Source organism: Mirounga leonina, unplaced genomic scaffold (genome assembly GCF_011800145.1).
Source record: "Mirounga leonina isolate KUSES-001 unplaced genomic scaffold, KU_Mleo_1.0 Mir_152, whole genome shotgun sequence".
Lineage (NCBI taxonomy): Eukaryota > Metazoa > Chordata > Mammalia > Carnivora > Phocidae > Mirounga > Mirounga leonina.
In genome coordinates this window covers 15028066-15051051 of record NW_023270380.1, presented here as the reverse complement: position 1 = coordinate 15051051, position 22986 = coordinate 15028066, and positions in this window count along the sequence as shown.

Sequence of the window (22986 nt, the reverse complement as noted above, 5' to 3'; positions counted from 1 at the left end):
GAAATAGTAAGTTATCATTTCTATTTTGTCAGTTAACCTAGATTAGTCTTCAGCTCTATCTTCACAGAACACTTTTTGGCACATGTTGTGAATTTAGTTTTCATAAAAATGGGAAAAACTATATTAGAGCATTTTACAGGTAATGGGTTTATACAGTTGCCGTCTATACCATCCTGATTTTTTTAAAGGAAAGAATTACAGATTGATAGCAAATGTGAGAATCTTCTGTAAATTACTGAGAATCATGAGCCTATTTTCCTTATTGTCCAACATACAGTTTTTCAGATTTTTACATATGCATTTGTTGACCTTTTAAACAACACTTGAAATTGTATCTCTTTTATAAATACCATTCACAACTTTCCCTGGCATCTCCCCCACTCTGACCCCTTCACACACATATTTCACGAACACTATCCACACCAAACATAGTAGGTGATTTAGTTTCTCCATCTGAAGTTAAATAATTTCTGGAGCATCACAGAAATCTCACCCTCAGCAAAAGCTTACTGAGGGAGGAAAGGATCAAATAGGCAATAATGCATCTAGAACCACAACTTCAGTATGGAAGATGTAGTAAGATCAGAGAAGTCTCACATTAATGTCATTGGTCATGAATATTTTATAAACTCAGTATAAAGGCATTTGGCAGGGTCAAGAATTTATATAATAGGTGAAATGCCTATGAAGGGTATAAATCCATAGCTTCAATCACTTCTCCCAGGTACAGCTTATTTATAGAATATTTTAATACCCATAATATTTATGTGCATATAGTGCAGAACCACAATATGATTGCCCGGGCATTTTTTTTAATCAAAAAACACAGTTTTGATTTTTTACCACTGAACAAAGCACAGTGTTTCATCATTAACAAAAATGAAAACCAAGTATTCTTTCCAAAAAAACAAAAAACAAACCCAAGAAACTTGCCTTGTGTGTTGCATACTCTCCAGATGTTAAAAGGATGACACGATATAAGAGAAAATTCAGAACTGTATTGAATATGACTTCGTATGATACTGAGTTCACCTCAAATTTTGCACAGTATTGACCAAGTTCAGATTTCAATAAAATTCTCATGCATGCTTATTATATGGTTGAAAGAGACTGAATAATGCACTATTAATTTCTCTCTCACCTGTTTCATAGTTTAAAAATAGTTGATTATAATGCTGTTTCCTTATTTCCAAAGTGAATGAATTGTATGTAACATGAACTTGCTAACTTATGTAACTAGTATGGTTTAATTTCAGGTTTCAAAAAGTACTTGAGATCAAATGCAGGAACATCTCATTTATCTGACATTATTGGAAATCAGTGCCTTCTATACCCTTACTGGAAAAACTGCCAGCATTAACTGGAAAGAAATATGGCATTCTAACATTAGGTTATTAGAAATATAGTCTTGCTCACACCCCCAGATTGTACAAAACAAAAATCCACGTTCTCACAAGATCCCAAGGTGGTTGGTACACGTATTAAATTTTGACAAAGAATGACCCATACCACTGAACTCCAGAGCTTACTCCTTAAAGCACCAAAGCAATTGTTTTTAGTATAACATACATCGGATAGAAGTTAGATTGTGCATATTATATTTTCCTACCTGTTCAGTCAGCGATCACTAACTATACTATTTCCCTAATGTCTGAGGGTCATCTCACCTAGCATCCCATGATGGTCTCTGTGCAAAGAGCTTTATCTGTTTTTCTCCCTCCCTTTTCAGGCTGTGGTATTTAACTAATTTTGTCACTTTGCCTCTCTCTAAAATATATCTTCCAGTTTATTTCTAATTTCCTGGTGAGAAAGTCTGTGTCTTTGTTTTGCATATTATTGAAAAATTATTAAACCCTAGATAGGGATCAGGCATGTGGATTCAAACAAAAGTCTGGCAATTCGCAGAAGCTTTTTGGGATCGCTATTGGGATCTGAGTGCTGTCTGAGAGATCTGAAGTTGGCCGAAAATTAAGTCTAGATAATATGAGATGTCACTGTATTTTAAAGTTCACTTTTTACAAGGAAACATCAAAATATCACAAGCTACTTAGCAGACACATTTGAGCAATTTCCAGTTGACCGCTTCAGTAAAAACAATAAAGCTAAGCAGTATTCACACAGAGCAACCAAACCAAACATTTGGTCAGTATATTTTGAGGTAAAGTATACACAGCAGCAAGAACAGTACCAACTAAATAAGTCTGGACTGAATCAGTTACTTTGATAGGACTTTCACTGTTCTAGAACACTCTGACTCAGGATTAAAATTGTGGAACCCAGGGGAGATGCCCACATAGTTTAAATTTAATACTTGATATAAATGATGTTTCTATGAACTTATAAAGAAATTGGTGGTTGTTTTTCCTAGATAGGCATAGTGATCGTTCTTAGTCAGTACTGGCTTTTGATCAGGAAGAAGGAACAGGAGATCCCAACTGGTTAAGATGAGAACCAACTGATAGGACTCTCTTATTGCTAAACCTGCAGACTTCAGAAGGTCTCGAGGGCAGGAAGGGCGGGGGGAGGAAGAAGGAAAACTAAGTTGACAGAACATTTGTGACTCTATGGCCATCAGCTCACAGATGCCAACCTCTGAGCCCAGCCTTCTCGGTTTAATTAATTATAGACGCTGAGTTGTTATAGAATCATAACTGTAGGTTAGCCAAAAGCATCTTTTTAAATCCAGAAAAAAAGAAGTTTGCCTTGAATTTTACATGTGATACATCATTTGTGTTATTAGGCCACTTTGTAGCTTTTTGGGTTTGTTTTTGTTTTTGTTTTTTTAGACATTGTTAACAGGGAGGTTAAAACGTATTATTTATCCTATGTAGTTCTTCCAAAGCGGATATGGTGGACACTATTAAAATATCATTAATTGCATTTATGGATCATGGAGCCTGAAAAAAAAAAACAACTGAATTTTGATGCTTGAGGGAAGACATGTTCTTTCTTTTATTTCATGAGTTTTTCTTTTTCTCTTGTTTTGCTCCACTGTCTGCACTCTGCCCCAGAAGTGCACCTTCTGTACACCACATCAATTAATTCGTAAAATAGGCAGAAAGTGCTAATAATCTATTCTCAGGGCAGATGCACGCTGGTGCCTGCAAATAACACAGCGATAGGCTGAGGGATAGGTTCAAAATAATATGGAGGACCTCTATTTTTATTGATTGTTTCTTTCTCTTTTCAAATGATACCATGAATTCCTTTGGTTTACTTTTCTCTCTTTTGTTTTTGCATTTGTGGACCTCGATCGTTATAATGATCTTTACTCTTTAGATTCGTTTTTCACTGCAATCTACTTTAAATTTATGGTAAGTTAAGCACATGTATGGAAGATGTGAACTTTGTCTATGGTTTGGGAAATTATCAACACATTCACTGCTTTCCCAATTTCTTTATTCAAACACCTGTTTTTCCTTAACAAATATGTTACTGTATGAGGAATATGAATTAGAAACTTTCAGTTAAAATGCATTGTTACTCACTACACAATGTTTCAAAAATAAATTTCCATTTGAAAAAAAAACTGTTTCTCATTATTCTGTCAGGTGAGGATAAAAATCAGTAACTATTTTCCCATTTACGTGTTTAATATTTCAGTTTGATAGTACAAAGGAAAACCTGCTCTGCAGACTCATCTTTGAATGATGCAGAGAAGGGAAGTGTCCTTAAAACCCTCATCCTTTTATAGACATTTCAGTCATGTACACAAGTCACCAAATTCTAAGAAGGATGGACACGGTATTTCCTAAAATACTGGCTGTTTAAAAAACTATATAATCACTTAAACACGAAAGTGTTCATATACAATCAGTTACATTCATAGAAATGCTAAATAGGGAGCAACTGGGTGGCTCAGTCGGTTAAGCGTCTGCCCTCAGCTCAGGTCATGATCCTGGGGTCCTGGGATCAAATCCTGCATCAGGCTCCTTGCTCAGCAGGGAGTCTGCTTTTCCCTCTCTCTGTCCTTCCCCCCACTGGGGCTCTCTTTCTTTTTCAAATAAATAAATGAAATCTTAAAAAAAAGAAATGCTAAATAGAATAACTATATCAAAAAGCATGGTTGACATGAAGTTACATTGTATCTTTAACATGATAGAAGGCTGATGTTTCAGAGATTTACAATTTGTACACCTCTATCTATATCTAATTTTCCATCTATCCACCTGACTCGTATTTCCCTATTATAACTTTGTAATACAGCTGATGATATAATAATGTCAATCACCTTTTCTCTCAAACAATCAGGATCAGGAAGGATACATTTTCTAAGACAGCCATCATGAATAGAGAGAGAATTCCTGGTCCTTTGCCATTCTGGTGTTCATCAGACAGATATCTCTGTATCCCTGTATTTCTAGAGCCTACATGCCCTACATGAACAGCTGTTAAGGAAAATATTGAGTGAGTTCATTCTTGGCCCAATATTGTGTAACTTTGGGCATGTCATTTTATAATTTGCCCCCTTCATTGGAATATGGCAATAATAACATTCACTAAGAGGTAAAATTGGATATTTAATCTGAACCTATTTTGACATCTCTATAATACTACATGTACCGAACAAAAGATTAGAAAACTTCCCTTGCATTCTTCTTCATAAATAGGCCTTCTAATATTTTACTGGCTAAATGCCAGTATACTTTGTTTTTTTTTTAAGATTTTATTTATTTATTGGACAGAGACAGTGAGAGAGGGAATACAAGCAGGGGGAGTGGGAGAGAGAGAAGCAGGCTTCCCACTGAGCAGGGAGCCCAAGGCGGGGCTCAATCCCATGACCCTGGGATCATGACCTGAGCTGACAGCAGACGCTTAACGACTGAGCCACCCAGGTGCCCCAATGCCGGAATACATTTTATCAATCTATTCCATATAGTAGGTATTCTAAGTTACAGGTATAGGTCTTCAAAGAGAAAGATAAATTTATAGAATTTCTCCCTAGGACTTGAGCTTCTGTATACATAAAAAAAAAAAAAAAAAAGCACCAGTGAATGTGTACAAGGGACCACTGTGAGGTCTCGTCCAAAACCTGCTTCATTTTCATCTAAACACGTACCTTAAATGCATCTTTCATGTAATCACTGAATTACAATGGTTCTTTTGAATTTGTTGTGAAAGAGAAGGTTTTTATCAAAATCTGTCCCTGTCACCTTAATCTCAACATAATGATTTACATAAAGGAGCGTACTGATGAAAGATGGTATGGAAATATCAATATCTGTGATTCTGGGTCCCTTTGCTACCTACTTCCCAGGAGATTTTTTTACCTCTGCCATCTCCTATAAAGAATTCTGATCTCTCGGGCGCCTGGGTGGCTCAGTCGGTTAAGCGACTGCCTTTGGCTCAGGTCATGATCCCAGGGTCCTGGGATCGAGTCCCGCATCAGGCTCCCTGCTCTGTGGGGAGCCTGCTTCTCCCTCTCCCACTCCCCCTGCTTGTGTTCCCTCTCTTGCTGTGTCTCTCTCTGTCAAATAAATAAATAAAATCTTAAAAAAAAAAAAGAATTCTGACCTCTCAAACCCTTTAAAAATATCATTCATAGGACAACGAGGAGAGAGAATGAAATTTTAACTAGCTTTTAGATAGGTAGATGATAGGTATTTGTAGATATAGATATGTAAATGGTACCTATATAAATGGTGTATACACATAAAAATGGTATGAGCCCATATCCACATATTTAAATTGTTTTACTTTAGTTATTTAAATTCATAGAAATAAAACAATACCTTTATCCAAATGCTACTTTTACTGAATCTCACATGTCACGTAATTTTATTTATACTATTAAACTCACCATCAACATCAGTGTGTGTTTTCTCCAGAGGGACAGGTACTTGTGCATATAATATTAAGACAGTTAATTTTTGGGGTGGTGTGGGGAAGGGGAGGTTAGAAATATATACTCCTGATACAACAAATATTTGTCTTTTAAAAGTAAGGCATAGATACTGTCTGCCTTTTCAAACCAATCCTTAAAGGCTTATTTATGCCAACATGTATAATTGAGACATTACAGTAGAAACAGTACCTAAACAGCATTATTAGGTTTATATCAGGTCTTTGCTACCCCCGAGAGACAAAGTTATCCAAAGAACTCTAAGTCTTGATTTTACTGCTAAAATAATTTGGGTCCTAAGCCAACCAACACATCATTATCTAGCCAATTTTTCAATGTACATATCAGTCAGTTTCCCAATGTTGCTTAAGGAATACATTTTGGTTCTAGTCATTCCCTGGTTACTATTTTCCATCGGTCACATCACAGAATCTCTGGTTCGGTTTCCATAACCATGAAATGAGTTTGGACAGAAGGGTCTTGGGGCCATTCTGAGTTGAGGCTGAACTCATGGGAACAGCATTACCCGGGACTGAAGAAGCCTGACTGTGCCCACCCCCCCCACATCATGTCTTTACAGCCCATTTCAGAACAGAAAGGTGTCGTGGTAATTTACAAAAATGCAGAGGCTACAAGAGGTGGAATAAGGTTGAAAGAATGAGACAAAGGGAAATAAAGATGAGACAAGAGTAAATACAGTGGTTACATTAGCACTTATGTGCCCCATGGTCCTAGACATTAGTTATTAATTTAGCCCTAATCTCCCCCAGCTGTCAGACCAAAAAGGGAAGTATAATTAGTCACAAGATTCATAGTGTGCATAAAGTTAAGAAACAGTCATTGGAGAGAAGTCAGCTTTGCTTGTTGCCAAGACTCGAGAGAAATTCGTCCTAAGGGTCTTTAGAAAAACTCTGCTATATGATATATTGGCTTAGTTGCCGCCATTCAAATCTCATTTCTGTAGGTCTTGGCTTTCTCTTGGCCAGCTCACAAACGTCAGCCTTCCTTCCAGGAGCTCTTCCAGTGTTTAAGTCCCTGACATTCCCGTTATCAGCGTTTCCCACAGTGATTACTCCAAGAGTAGATTGCCAGAATATTTCCTCCTTCCTTCCACTAGCATTCTGTCTTGCCCACAGATTTATATTAATCCCACTTTAATTAAGTCATTAATCAAAGGCTGGGTTGTAAAGGTCTGCAATTTTCACAGCTCTGAGGCTGTGCTATTCGCTGATGACGGTATATGCAAATGCAGACTGATTTCTTTATTCTGAACATAGACTTGTTCTCCCCTTGAAGTTTGAGCCTGAATTTAGAGCACATTTTTTTTTAGACAAATGAAACTAGCTCTTATAGATAAAAATTTGAGGAATATGTCATCCCCTTAATTGCTGGACTAATTTAGCCTAATTATGTCCAGTATATTAATTAGTATTTCATATTCATATATTTGGAAAAGAATGGGTGCGGGTAGTGTTATTTTTGGCGATCTCTTATAAACCAGTTCTCCAGAAAACAAACAAATAAAAACAAATCAAAATGGTTCGTTGTGTTTTCAGATTCCCACCATAATCACGGACTGATGGCTTCATAACCAGCTTGCCAAATCCTTGCACTCAACCTTGGCCTTACCGGCCTGTATGGACTGCTTTACATGGTTTGTGCTAAGCACCAACTTTCACCCTCCAAAACGGCAGCAGAAACTGTTTCTGGAAGCCAAGAAAGGCTTTACAGAAGGATATGCCTGAAGGACAACAGCAAAGGATCAATTAGACAAGTCTCCTCCAGCCGTGGGAGAGGAGAGACCACGAGAGGACGGGAGGATGCCAGCCGAGCAGAAAGGCCATTTTGTGCCAAGACCAGAAATGTAACAAAATTATATATTCACGAAACGACCAATAATTCCATTTCACCTGTTAATGGAATGCAATGGAGTAGGGTGGGGTCAGAAAATGTAAGATGAGCCTGTGTCTCAGGCAGGAGCTAGACCATCAAAGAACCTACTTCCATCTTATCACAGACAAATGGGCAACCACTTAAAACAACCTTGCAGGACAGAAGATCGCGTAAGAAGCTCTGTATATAAGATGAAGGGGAAGATTCCTAAGGAAAAGGTTATGAGTAAGAGAAAGAGAAAACATTTCAGCCCAAAGGCCTGGATTCAAACCTCAGGTTACTGATGAATACACTAACGGGCCCAAGGACCCAGGACAATGTTGTCATTTCTCCACTCTTCCTGTTCCTGTTGAAGTTAGCATCACCTGCCCTTACAATATGGATTTCAACCCAGATCCTCTCATTCACTTTTCTTTCATCTGGTACTGAAGCTGCCATTTCATGTCAAGCTGGATTCCTGCCCCAAGTGGCTGTGCCTGTCTTGCCATGGGGCGCTGCTGTGACTCATTCCTGACAATCAGTTTTATCGATTTTTAATCCCTTCTGGAGGCTATGAATGGGATGTCTCCACTACTAACATGTTTCAGGTGACCATGCTATGTCTCTAGCCCCTTCGGTCAGTTAGAGACACAACACTGCGGGCTGGGAACTCATCTCTCATCTTCCTGCTTCTGGACCGTTCAGTCGGACAATGAAGCACTCGGTCTCTCAAAGGCTGACCCACAGTTAGGGGATTCGATGGACCTTCTGTGTTTGCTCCCACCCACACACATCTGGAGTGTTTGCACATACTGGGATGGCAACCTCAAAAATGAACTCACAAATATTTCTAATTCTTCCTCCTCCACCCCTTCGTGCTCCACACACCTCAGTGACACAGTTTGGTCCTTCCCTGTGGCGGTCTTTCCAAAAGGGTCGTCTCTTCTTGGCTGCTTTCTGATTAATGAACAGAACAAGGGGGGGTGGGGTGGTACCTACATAAGCCTACTTTAAATTTTGAGATTTTGCCTTGACAATTCTTGGCCTTGTTTATTTTTACTGGTAAAAGTAACCCAAGCCCAGCCTGGTTGTACACCCTCCGAGTGGCAAGATGATGGAAGGAGCCAGACAGATTCAAGTGTAATAATGATGCAGACATCTGGATTAAAAACACGCAGTTTCTCTTGCACTTGGCACTCATGATTGAAAGGCTTGGGTGCAAACAGAAGGTAATCACAGAAGAGGTGAAATTATAGGCACTAGAACAGGCCATGCTAACACCACTGTGGTGGACGGGGAGCATCTTCCCAAGTTCCTGGGTGGGAACGAGGCACCTGGGAGGGACACACAGCCTAAACCAAACTTCGTCCACATCTCGAATTCTGGCCTGCTGCTGCCCCTGTTAACCCTCCCTGCCGTGCCCTAAAACAGGACAGTGCATGTGGATGCCATTCTGCTCTTCCGGAAAGCCACCATGAGAAATAAGCCTTAACTTTGTGATGATAATATGCATATTTCTTCACTAAACCAATGTGAGCATGGTCCAAATAAGGTTGTACAACAAATCTCGGAGTTCATTGTGCGCTTTTGGGTTATGTGTTTCTCCGGGGGCCACAAATCACCTCCATTAGGACTGAGGTTCATTTTGGCCCATTTATTGCCCCAAAGAGCAGCAGGCTGATCTAAATTTTTTTGCCCAGGTCACAGTAAGTAACGGCCTCGCCTTGGACTGCCTCTTGGCTACCTAGCATGAGAATTACTGACCCCCTACAGGACTTAGCATACTTAGCTGTGTCTGGTACCCTGGGCCCATAATTTGGGGCAAAGACTGGCTTTATAATTCCTGGAATCCTGTTGATAACTGCCTTAACTAAGCGCTATGACATAGTTATTTCTGGCCTCTGTCAGATTAATTAGAACGGCCAGTGGAGTGATACACTTCTAGACTTTTCAAATTCAGTCAAGAACACATCAGGCACACGGGGTGATGGTTGATAAAGGAAATCCACCAAGATTCAGGAGCATCTCTTAAAGTTGCTCACTGCAAACACAACCCTGAGAAATGGCCCTGAGTAAAGAGCTATGAGGCCTTGGATTTCCCCCAGTTTCACCCTGAGGGTGTTTTTGTTACAGACTTTTAATGAGACCAAAGTGTGAATGGCTTCCCCTAGAACCTGAGAGGGCAGATTGATAGCAAGTTACAAACTGTGGATTTTTAGTCCATTTTGCCACTGTGTGCTCACAGTGTCTTCTGTGCCATTAGGAAGCCAAGGTCATGCCTTCTCCAACATAATCTAGATCTCAAGTCTGGAGGAAAGGGGGCTCCCATTATATATATATATAATATACATAAAATTTCTTCATATTTTATAATATATTTATAATATATATCATACATATATAATAACATTCTGAAGGGAAATATGTATATATATTCCACAGAGAAAAAGTCTGATGGTATATTTGTACTTTATATTTCTTTTATGTTAAGTGTGGTAATCAGAATTCTTGAGGTTTTTTTATTTTGGCCAATTATCTGAATAAAAAAATCAAAGAAGGCTAACTGTTTATTTTTTTTTTAAAGATTTTATTTATTTCAGAGAGAGAGAGCATGAGCAGGGGCAGCAGGGGGGGAGCAGAGGGAGAGGGAGAAGCAGACTCCCCACAGAAAGCTAGTTGTTTATAATTTTTTTCATCATAATTATCTTTAGACCAAAGGTGCTAATGGGTGCTCTAGGGAACACTGTTTTGGAAATGAATTTGTTTAATATTATTATATTATACTTGATGATCTGAAAGACAGAAGAATGTGGCCTTTAATGAAATATCTAGCAAGACTAATTTGAAAGGTGCTAAACACACCATCAGAAGCAAATTAGGGGCACCTGGGTTGATCAGTCAATTAAGCGACTCTTGATTTCAGCTCAAGGAATGATCTCAGGGTTCTGAGATTGAGTGCCATGATGGACTCTGATCTCAGTGGGGAGTCTGCTTGAGATTCTCTCCCTTGGCCCCTCCCCACTGGCACACCCTCCCTCTCTAAAATAAATAAATAAAATCTTAAAAAAGAAAAGGAACTTAGAAAAACATGAATAATTGAAACAAATTCATATTTTGCACAAAAATACTCAAGGAAGTCTAAATCAAATGAAAATAATGTTCCCCTACTAGCAAAAGGGACAATCAGATTGGGAGAGAAATTGCCGCACCTAACGGGAAGCACTGCCTTGATGAATGCAGGACTTTCTCGGCTGAGAACAATTCAACCAACATATTTTATTTAAAAATAAGCAACCAGCTTTTGAATGATCTGCCTCTCACATGGAGAATCATGCTAACCCCTGAGCCGTAGTTTATTGTCATGGAAAGAATAAATTCATGGCTGATGATGAGCTCACTTGTCATAGGAAATGCTATAGCCTTTCCTTTAAAATATTCCCTAAAGTATTTGGCTGGCCCCTGTAACTGCCTCCCTTACGGTGCCAAGCTGTCTACTCAAGTTTTCTTGGATACAACACCTTGGAACAGAATACAGCGGCCAAGGTTCCAGGAAATGCCGCAGTATATACAGTAGCTTACGCACAAATGCATTATTTCATTTCTTTCAACAAATCGTCTCTCTGCCATGAAACGTTACAGTCTTTGTATTCCATGACAATCCTCTCCTGACGGCGCCTCCCACTTATGTTCCATCCCCACTCACAAGCACTTGCTCCCATAATCATAAATGCCTCGCAGATTACCCTCGCTTTGGGGACAGCCTAGGACAGTTACCTCCTCCATTGGTCCTGCTCTTTGCCCTTCAGTGAGTCTTCTGGACCCTGTCTTTTTCTTCCTCTTGGACCCCCAGCTTCTACAGTCTCAAGGTTAATTGTGGTGGTTGTTCTGTAAGCTGAGTCACCACCAACACCAACAGCTACCCCTTCCTGACACAGCGTGAACCACCAGCTACTGTGCACGAAATTACACGGTTGGTACGGCGGCCCTAGGAAGATGCTACTTTTAGTATTTCTACTTGGCAAATTAGTTAAAAAAGTGAGTTAAAGGAGGCACACAGAGGTTATATCTTATACCCAACGTTACGGATCTTCTAAGTGGCGAAGCAAGGATTTGGGAGCAGATAGTTGGACTCCAGAATCTGAGTTTAACCACTTGGTTGATAGAGAAAATTGCCCTGGGCCAGTATGGAAAAGGGACATCTTTGAATAAGAACTTAGTGCAAAGGAGAAGCTCAGCCTCTGTAGCTGCAGGTGCAACCCCAGCTCGGAGCCGGGCTTTCAGCTAGGGGTGTGTTCTCACAAAGACCCAGCCTTACATCTTGGTCACTGCTGAGTGACCAATTCTGTGCTCAGTATCACATGCCAAGTCAATCTTAGACTTATTAGGAATATACATAAATATAGTCTACATAAAAGTTTTATTGTACCCACTTCAAAAAACCCGAGTCTGTCAATTGACATCAGTTGATAAGTCTATACATTGATTCTTCCATCAGTTAATCCTAATGCATTTTAGGGAGGGGCGAAAGATGGTGGAGGAGTAGGGGACCCTATTTCAACTGGTCCCCAGAATTGAGCTGGATATCTACCAGACCACTCTGACCACCCACGAAACCAGCCTGAGATGCAAGAAGATCTGGATCTCTACAAACAGAATATTGCAGGTGGTTGGTTTTGAGGTACGAAGCGGAGAGCCATGATTCTGCGGGCATATATCCAAGGATAAACGGCAGCCGGAGGGTGCCTGGCCATGGGGATCCTACACCGCGGGTGAGTGACAGCCTTGCGCGCTGCGGACAGACACAGACTCTCAGACCGGTAGCATCGGGAAAGGATTTTAGGGCAGCCTCCGGGGTGGAAAACCAGACTGGCGGGGTCGTGCGCATGCGAACCACAGCCCCCCCCAGACAGAAACCCAGAGCGACAGTCGCACACACACGAACTGCAAGCTCCGAGACGGAAACTTGGTGCACCTGGGTCGTGCCAGTGAACTGCAACCCCCGGGGTGGAAACCCGGAGCAGTGGAGTTGCCCGCATGGGAACTGCAGCCCTCCAGACAGAAACCCAGAGCGGCAGAGTCCCGCCCATGCGAACTGGGAGTGGCTGACGGTTTTAGAAGCACAAAGTGCAGAGATGAGCTCCAACCTGGAGGCAGGACTGGGAGCACTGTGGAGGGGCGCACAACCCAGGACCCTGCGGTTTATAGCAGCACAGATAGAAACGGAGACAGGGTGGCCTGCAGGGCTCACTGAAGAACAGACTGCGGTCTCTCTGCTCTGAGGCAGAGGGTTGGAAATGGTCTCTTCTGCTCTGACTCGCGGAAGAGACATGGAAAGCCGCCAGGGAAAGGTGCCAGAGAACCAAAGACTGATTCCCACTGAGCCCATCCCCCACCACAGGGGTGCAGGGCAACTCCGCCCAAACAGGGTTGCCCGAGTAACAACGTGGCAGGCCCCTCCCCCAGAAGACAGGCTGGGAAAACAAGAGGCCAGCAACCCTAAGGTCCCAAGAAAACAGGTGCATCTTGCTTGGGTTCTGGTCAATAATTTGGACTCTATACATTCCCTCAAACACCCAACAACAGAATGACTAGGAGGAGGAGCCCCCAAAACAGAAAAGACTCAGAGATTATGACTTATGCTGCAGATTTACAAATGGATACAGATATAGCCAAGAGGTCAGAGATGGAATTCAGGCCAGCAATTGTGAAGACAATGGCTGGAATGGAGAAATCAATTAATGGCAACATAGAATCTCTAAGGGCAGAAATAAAAGGGGAATTGGCAGAACTTAAAAATGCTATCAATGAGATCCAGTCCAATCTAGATAATCTAACAGCTAGGGTAACTGAGACAGAAGAGAGAATAAGCGACCTGGAAGACAATATAATAGATAAAAAGGGAAAAGAGGAGGCCAGGGACAAACAACTCAGAATCCATGAAAATAGAATCAGAGAAATGAGTGACACCATGAAGCATTCCAATGTCAGAATAATTGGAATCCTGGAGGGAGTGGAGAGAGAGGACTAGAAGATGTATTTGAGCAAATCGTAGCTGAGAACTTCCCTAATCTGGGGAATGAAACAAACACTCGAGTCCTAGAGGCAGAGAGAACCCCTCCTAAGATCAAGGAAAACAGGCCAACACCCTGGCATATAATAGTAAAACTTGCAAATCTTAGAACCAAGGAAACCATCTTAAGGGCAGTTAGGGGGAAGAGATTCCTTATGTACAGAGGGAAGAACATCAGAATAACATCAGACCTATCCACAGAGACCTGGCAAGCCAGAAAGGCCTGGCAAGACATATTCAGGGTACTAAATGAAAAGAACATGCAGCCAAGAATACTTTACTGGCAAGGCTTTCATTTAGAATGGATGGAGTGATGCAGAGCTTCCACGACAGGCAGAAGTTGAAAGAATATGTGACCACTAAGCGGGCCCTGCAAGAAATATTAAGGGGGTTCTATAAAAGGAGAAAGACCCCAAGAGTGATCTACAACAGAAATTTATAGGGACAATCTATAAAAACAACGTCTTCACAGGCAACATGATGACAATTAATTCATATCTTTCAATAATCACTCTCAACGTGAATGGCCTAAATGCTCCCATAAAACGGCACAGGGTTGCAGATTGAATAAAAAGACAGGACTTGGAAGCTAAAACCACTCTGCAAAGGAATGTTTGGGTCAACCAAAAAATCAAAGAAGAACTTAAACAATTCATGGAAATCAATGAGAACAAAAACACATTGGTCCAAAACCTATGGGATACTACAAAGGCGGTCCTAAGGGGGAAATACATAGCCATCCAAGCCTCACTCAAAAAAATTGAAAAATCCCAAATTCACCAACTAACTCTACACCTTAAAGAACTAGAGAAAAAGCAACAAACAATGCCTAAGCCATGCATTAGAAGAGAAATAATTAAAATTAGAGCAGAAATCAATGAATTAAAAACCAGAAACACAGTAGATCAGATCAATGAAACTAGAAGTTGGTTCTTTGAAAGAATTAATAAGATTGATAAACCACTGGCTAGACTTATCCAAAAGAAAAGAGAAAGGACCCAAATTAATAAAATTATGAATGAAAGGGGAGAGATCACAACTAACACCAAGGAAATAGAAACAATTATTAGAAATTATTATCAACAACTAGATGCCAATAAACTGAGCAATCTGGATGAAATGGAGGCCCTCCTGGAAACCTATAAGCTGCCAAGACTGAAACAGGAAGAAAATGACAACCTGAATAGGCCAATAACCAGTAACGAGATTGGGAGCAGTGATCAAAAACCTCCCAAAAAACAAGAGTCCAGGGCCTGATGGATTCCCTGGGGAATTCTACCAAACATTCAAAGAAGAAATAATACCTATTCTACTGAAGCTGTTTCAAAAAATAGAAACAGAAGGAAAACTTCCAAACTCATTCTATGAGGCCAGCATTACCTTAATCCCCAAACCAGGCAAAGACCCCATCAAAAAGGAGAATTTCAGACCGATATCCCTGATGAATATGGATTCCAAAATCCTCAGCAAAATCCTAGCTAATAGGATCCAACAATACATCAAAAGGATCATCCACCACGACAAAGTGGGATTTATCCCCGGGATGCAAGGGTGGTTCAACATTCGCAAATCAATCAATGTGATAGAACACAATAATAAGAGGAGGGAGAAGAACCATACGGTCCTCTCAATTGATGCAGAAAAAGCATTTGACAAAATACAACATCCTTTCCTGATTAAAACTCTCCAGAGTATAGGAATAGAGGGAACATTTCTCAAGCTCATAAAATCCATCTATGAAAAACCCACAGCGAATATCATCCTCAATGGGGAAAAGCTGAGGGCCTTTCCCTTAAGATCAGGAACATGTCAAGGGTGCCCACTCTCACCACTGTTGTTCAACATAGTACTAGAAGTCCTAGCAACAGCAATCAGACAACAAAAAGAAATAAAAGGTATTCAAATTGGCAAAGAAGAAGTCAGACTCTCTTTTTGCAGACGACAGGATACTTTATGTGGAAAACCCAAAAGACTCCACCCCCAAATTACTAGAACTCATCCAGCAATTCAGTAGTGTGGCAGGATACAAAATCAATGCACAGAAATCAGTTGTTTTCTTATACACTAACAACGCAACTGTAGAAAGAGAAATTAGGGAAATGATTCCATTTACAATAGCACCAAAAACCATAAGATACCTTGGAAGAAACCTAACCAAAGAAGTAAAGGATCTATACTCTAGGAACTATAAAATGTTCATGAAAGATATTGAAGAAGACACAAAAAGATGGAAAAATATTCCATGCTCATGGATCAGAAGAATAAACATTGTTAAAATGTCTATGCCACCCAGAGCAATCTATACCTTCAATGCCATCCCGATCAAAATTCCGATGACATTTTTCAAAGTACTGGAACAAACAATCCTAAAATTTGTATGGAGTCAGAAAAGATCCCGAATCGCCAAGGAGATGTTGAAAAAGAAAAACAAAGCTGGGGCATCACGTTGCCCGATTTCAAGCTGTATTACAAAGCTGTGATCACCAAGACAGCATGGTACTGGCACAAAAACAGACATACAGATCAATGGAACAGAATAGAGAACCCAGATATGGACCCTCAACTCTATGGTCAAATAATCTTTGACAAAGCAGGAAAAAACATGCAATGGAAAAAAGACAGTCTCTTCAATAAATGCTGCTGGGTAAATTGGACAGCCACATGCAGAAGAATGAAACTCGACCATTCTCTAACATCATTCACAAAGATAAACTCAAAGTGGATGAAAGACCTCAATGTGAGACAGGAATCCATCCAAATCCTAGAGGAGAACATAGGCAGTAACTTCTTTGACATCGCCCACAGCAACTTCTTTCAAAATACATCTCCAAAAGCTAGTGAAACAAAAGCAAAAATGAACTTTTGGGACTTCATCAAGATAAAAAGCTTCTGCACAGCAAAGGAAACAATCAACAAAACAAAGAGGCAACCCACAGAATGGGAGAAGATATTTGCAAATGACACTATAGATAAAAGGCTGATATCCAAAATCTATAAAGAACTTCTCAAACTCAACACCCAAAAAACAAATAATCAAGTCAAAAAGTGGGCAGAAGATATGAAAAGACACTTCTCTGAAGAAGACTTACAAATGGCTAACAGACACATGAAAAAATGTTCATCATCATTAGCCATCAGGGAAATCCAAATCAAAACCACACTGAGATACCACCTTACACCAGTTACAATGGCAAAAATGGACAGGGAAAGACACAACAAATGTTGGAGAGGTTGTGAAGGGGAACCCTCTTACACTGTTGGTGGGAATGCAAGTTGGTACAGCCACTTTGGAAAACAGTGTGGAGGTGCCTCAAAAAATGAAAAATAGAGCTACCCTATGACCCAGCAATTGCACTACTGGGTATTTACCCCAAAGACACAGATGTAGTGAAAAGAAGGGCCATAGGCACCCCAATGTTCATAGCAGCAATGTCCGCAATAGCCAAACTGTGGAAAGAGCCGAGATGCCCTTCAACAGATGAATGGATAAAGAAGATGTGGTCCATATACACAATGGAATATTACTCAGCCATCAGGAAAGATGAATACCCAACTTTTACATCAACATGGATGGGACTGGAGGAGATTATGCTAAGTGAAATAAGTCAAGCAGAGAAAGTCAATTATCATATGGTTTCACTTATTTGTGGAACATAAGGAATAACATGGAGGACATTAGGAGAAGGAAGGGAAAAATGGCCGGGGGGAATTGGAGGGAGAGATGAACCATGAGAGACTATGGACTCTGAGAAACAAACAGGGTTTTAGAGGGGAGGGGTGAGGGGGGATGGGTTAGCCCTGTGATGGGTATTAAGGAGCGCACGTACTGCATGGAGCACTGGGTGTTATACGAAAACAATGGATCGTGGATCACTACATCAAAAACTAATGATGTATTGTATAGTGACTAACATAACATAATAAATTTTTTTTAAAAAATTAAAAAAATAAATAGAAAACAAAAGAAAAGGAAGACTAATGCATTTTAAGTTGCCATTACCATTTTTAAAATAATAATATTAATCCATATATTAAAGTTTTCAATGAGTGATGGTTCGGACAAGTTCGTTGTCTTTCTCATATTATCTTTAACATCTTTTTTTTTTTTTTTAAATAGAGTTATTTATTTTAGAGAGCAAGTATGAGCAGGGGGAGGGTAAGAGGGAGGGAGAGAAGCAAATGCCCCACTGAGCAGGGAGCCGGATGCGGGGTTCGATCCCACGACCCTGAGATCATGGCCTGAGCCAAAACCAAGAGTCAGAGGCTCAAACAACAGAGGCTCAGACTGAGAACCCAGGCTCCCCTCCTTAACATCTCTTCATGCTCATGTTTTTCTCCTTAGTGTTACAGGAACTAAAATCTCATGAAAGCACTACTTTTCCAAATAATACTGTGGTCACATCCAGCCTTTTAGCTAATATGCATGTCAGCACTGAGCACGTCCAGCTCACGACCAGAATTCATGGGCCAGGGATTTCCCTGTCTAAATCACTTCAACTGGCTGGGAAAAGGATGGCCTTCTTTAAAGATACCAGGAATGCCCAGGCTGACCCCTGTGAAATGTAAAGAAGTAATTGCCTGCTTTTATCTTCTATCACTTTGCATTTGGACACTTAAACACCATCAGGAGGCTTGTTAGTTATGTCTATCTTTTCACACACTGTCGGGCAGGATTATGGCAATTGGCAGACACATCTTCAATGAAGCAGTTTTGCAAATTGTTTTGCAAATTGTCACAGTGTTAGATTATGCATTCACACAGAAATGGGCAGGAATAAACCCAGGGAAGGGAAAGTGGAAACTATCACACCTTCTGACAAGCTCAGAGCCTGTACACCTCCTGTGGACAGAACGGTAAGCTAACCTGGTCTCTTTGGTTTTGGAAATCATCAGCAAATTAGAACGCTCACAGTAAATATTGGTTGGTCTATTAGACACAAGACTTTCCATTACACAATGAGAATTTTTTGAAATACAATCATTATAGGTCCCTCCTTTTTCTCTCCTTTGAGAATGTCTTTGGCTACCCACTGGTATAGACAGAAGGTAGGAAACACAACCGTATCACCCCAGCAGCTGGGGCATCTACATGGAGTATTTTTTGCCATTTACAGGTGTCTCTGTGTAGATACTTTTCACTTCCCTGGAGGCCAGGCTGAAACATTTTCTCTTTATCATGGAGAAGCTGGGTAGAATTTCTGGGAGATTGCTCTTTTCCCCAGTTTCCAATGATGATACAAGTCTCATCCCTACCCTCTGCCTTTACCTCATATTTATAGTAGGCTGTTCATCTCAAAAGGACATTGAAATGTATGGGGTAGGGGTTGATGAGTGTGCTTGCATAGGTTTCTGCCTTATAACAAAGTGTCCCTTTTCCCTGCCCCTAACTTGTTCTTGTAAGTGTGATCTCTACTTGGAAGCTTTCTCTGACTCAGAGAAACAGAATTATATTCCCTTAGGAGTCTATCAGACTATCTATCATCTTATTTAATAATTATTCATTTATGTATTATGTTCTGCACCCAGAGTTCTTTCAGGGGATGAATTATGAATATGTCATTATCACCTTTCATGTATAGTGGGATCTGACAATATTTTATTGCATGAGTAATTGAACTAATGAGAAATTCATTACAAAATTTAGGAAAGTATTTTGACAGAGACTTTTGTATTCTTCATATAATATTTCTGGTCACTTTAGATCAGTGTTTACCTATCATCTACATAATTATGTGAGTAAAATAAAATGATACACACTACTTTGTTTCAGGATGTGATTAAGTGGTTAACTACTATTCCATCTATTTATTTTAAAATATTTTTCAGTTAGATGATAGCATTTTTATAAAACCCCTGGGTAAGAAACACCATATTAATACACATTTTACATTTTTAATGGAAACTCTGCAAGCAGTTATTAAATGTAGAATGGGTGGGGAAGGCTGTCCTTTTCCAATATTAAATGTCAGTCAAATGTCATAAGATAAAGTACTAAACTCTCAGCAAATGATGTGAAGTTGAGATGAGACCCAAGCTTTTTGGTACACCTTCCTCATGGCCCACATCCGTGGTAATTCATGTTTCCTCTCACAATCCATTTAAAAGGGTTGGAGAGGGTTCAGCATGGGAAGAAGAGCTAGAGGTTTTAATTTTCCCTTAGGGAAAATAGCAAGATGTGAAACTGGGATAGGCACAAAGCTTTACATTAGTCAAGATTAAACCAATTTAAAAGATCTGAAGAAAGAAATGTCTTTATATGTTTCAGAGGTTTTCTGTGCCTGAAGATCTTCCCATCTACGGCCATATAATTCCAGTCCCATCTGGGATGTCTGTTATTCATGCTGGGATGTCACATGGGGAGATTCAAGCCCAGCTTCTGGTACTCGGTTCTCCTTTTGTGATCAAATGTATTTCCCTCTGATGCTCAATAGTATGGTAGGAATTTGGATAAAGGTAGTAGCCCATTCAGTGCTAAGGGTAAGAACATGCTGGCTTGGGCATGTAGGGGGCTTACTTGGATAAGAGAGAGAGAAAATGCACCAGGAAATGAAAGAGCAGACCAAGAAAGGTGGAATGTGGCAAAACCAATTTTGATTAATCTGGTGACGGAGTGTTAGATATGATGGCGAATGAGCTGAACACTGAACACAATACCAGGGCTTCTCCAATAACAGTCAGAAGACTGTCTTTACGTTAAAAATGGATTCCTGTACAAAATGCATATTCCCTGGTGCCTCTTAAAGTTTCTCAAAGTAAAACGTCACATAAAAATGAATACTACATTCTTATCTTGCAGATTCTGCACAGAATTGACTTATCTCAGGATTTAATTAAAGAAGAAAGGAATCATCAAACAGGAACTACAAGGAAATGTAACTAAAATCACCTCTTTAGTTTCCAAATAAGGAAATAGGAGCATTAAAGAGACTTGTTGAGTATCCTTTATGCAAACATTATTGAAAACATATTGTTTTGGATTCACAGTAGATGCAAAAATATACAGAGATGCTTCTGACCCAAAGTCATTTCACTCACTCACTCAGTCACTCACTCATTCATTCACTCATATACTCTCCAGTATTAATCAGTAAACCATGTGCCAGGCACTGTTTGAGGTTCTGGGAAGACAGCACTGGCTAAAGGAAAGGGCCTGTCTCGTAGAGCCACAGTCCAGGCTTATCATTAACAGAGAGGTGAAATCAAGCACATCTAATCACAAAGGAGATGTGATATGTGTTGACCTTGTCAGCTACCCCTTGCTCTGCATCTTATTCCAAACCCATGATGATGAATTTGAAGATGGGACTGGGTATATTTATGGCTGTTCAGCGGACCTGAGTATCAGGGATGCAAGACTGCTTTCTCTTGGAATTGTCTCTTCTTTCCATGAAGTATGTTAAAATGTATGTCAGGGACAGGTTTTATTGGAGCTGCATTGTCAAGGGGGAAGAAAATCTCAAATTGAGGAATATTTCATAAAACATCTAACAATTGTAAATATTTATGCCCCTAACATGGGAGCAGCCAATTATATAAGCTAATTAATAACAAAATCAAAGAAACACATCGACAATAATACAATAATAGTAGGGGACTTTAACAACCCCCTCACTGAAATACACACATCATCTAAGCAAAAGATCAACAAGGAAATAAGGGCTTTAAATGACACACTGGACCAGATGAACTTCACAGATATATTCAGAACATTCTACCACAAAGCTACAGACTGCATATTCTTCTCTAGTGCACATGGAACATCCTCCAGACTAGATCACATCCTGGGTCACAAATCAGGTCTCAACTGGTACCAAATACTGGGATCACTCCCTGCATATTTTCAGACCATGATGCTTTGAAACTCGAACTCAATCACAAGAGGAAAGTTGGAAAGAACTCAAATACATGGGAGGCTAAAGAACATCCTACTAAAGAATGAATGAGTCAAGCAAAAATTAAGGAAAAATTTTTAAAATTCATGGAAAAAAATGAAAATGAAAACACAACTGTTCAAAATCTTGGGATGCAGCAAAGGCAGTCCTAAGAGCAAAGTATATAGTGATACAACTTTTCTCAAGAAACAAGAAAGGTCTCAAATATACAACCTAACCCTACACCTAAAGGAGCTGGAGAAAGAATAGCAAATAAAGCCTAAATCCAGCAGGAGGAGAGAAATAAAGATCAGAGTAGATCAATGAAATAGAAACCAAAAGAACAGGAAAACAGAACAACAAAACTAGGAGCCCGTTCTTTGAAAGAAGTAACAAGATTGATAAACCCCTGGCCAGACCTCTCAAAACAAAAAGAGAAAGGACCCAAATAAATAAAATCATGAATGAAAGAGGACAGATCACAACCAACACCAAAGAAATACAAACAATTATAAGAACACATTATGAGCAACTATATGCCAACAAATTAGACAACCTGGAAGACATGGATGCATTCCTAGAGACATATAAACTACCAAAACTGAACCAGAAAGAAACAGAACACATGAACAGACCCATAACCAGCAAGGAAATTGAAGCAGTCCTCAAAAATCTCCCAATAAGAGCCCAGGGCCAGATGGCTTCCCTGGGGAATTCTACCAAACATTTAAAGAAGAATTAATATCTATTCTTCTGAAACTGTTCCAAAAAATGGAAATGGAAAGAAAACTTCCACACTTTTTATGAGGCCAGCATTACCCTGATCCCCACACCAGATGAAGACTGCACGAAATAGGAGACTTAAGGACCAACATCCCTCCCTGATGAACATGGATGCCAAAATTCTCACCCAAATACTAGCCAATAGGATCCAACAGTACATTAAAAGGATTATTCACCACAACCAAGTGGGATTGATTCCTGGGCTACAAGGTGGTTCAATATCTGCAAATCAACATGATACACTACATTAATAAAAGAAAGAACAAGAACAATACGATCCTCTCAATAGATGCAGAAAAAGCATTAGACAAAGTACAGCCTCCTTTCATGATTAAAACTCTTCACAGTGTAGGCATAGAGGGTACATACCTCAATATCATAAAAGCCATCTATGAAAAACCCACAGTGAATATCATTTTTAATGGGGAAAACTGAGAGCTTTTCCCCTAAGGTCAGGAACATGGCAGGGATGTCCACTCTCACCACTGCTGTTCAACACAGTACTAGAAGTCCTACCACAGCAATCAGACAACAAAAAGAAATAAAAG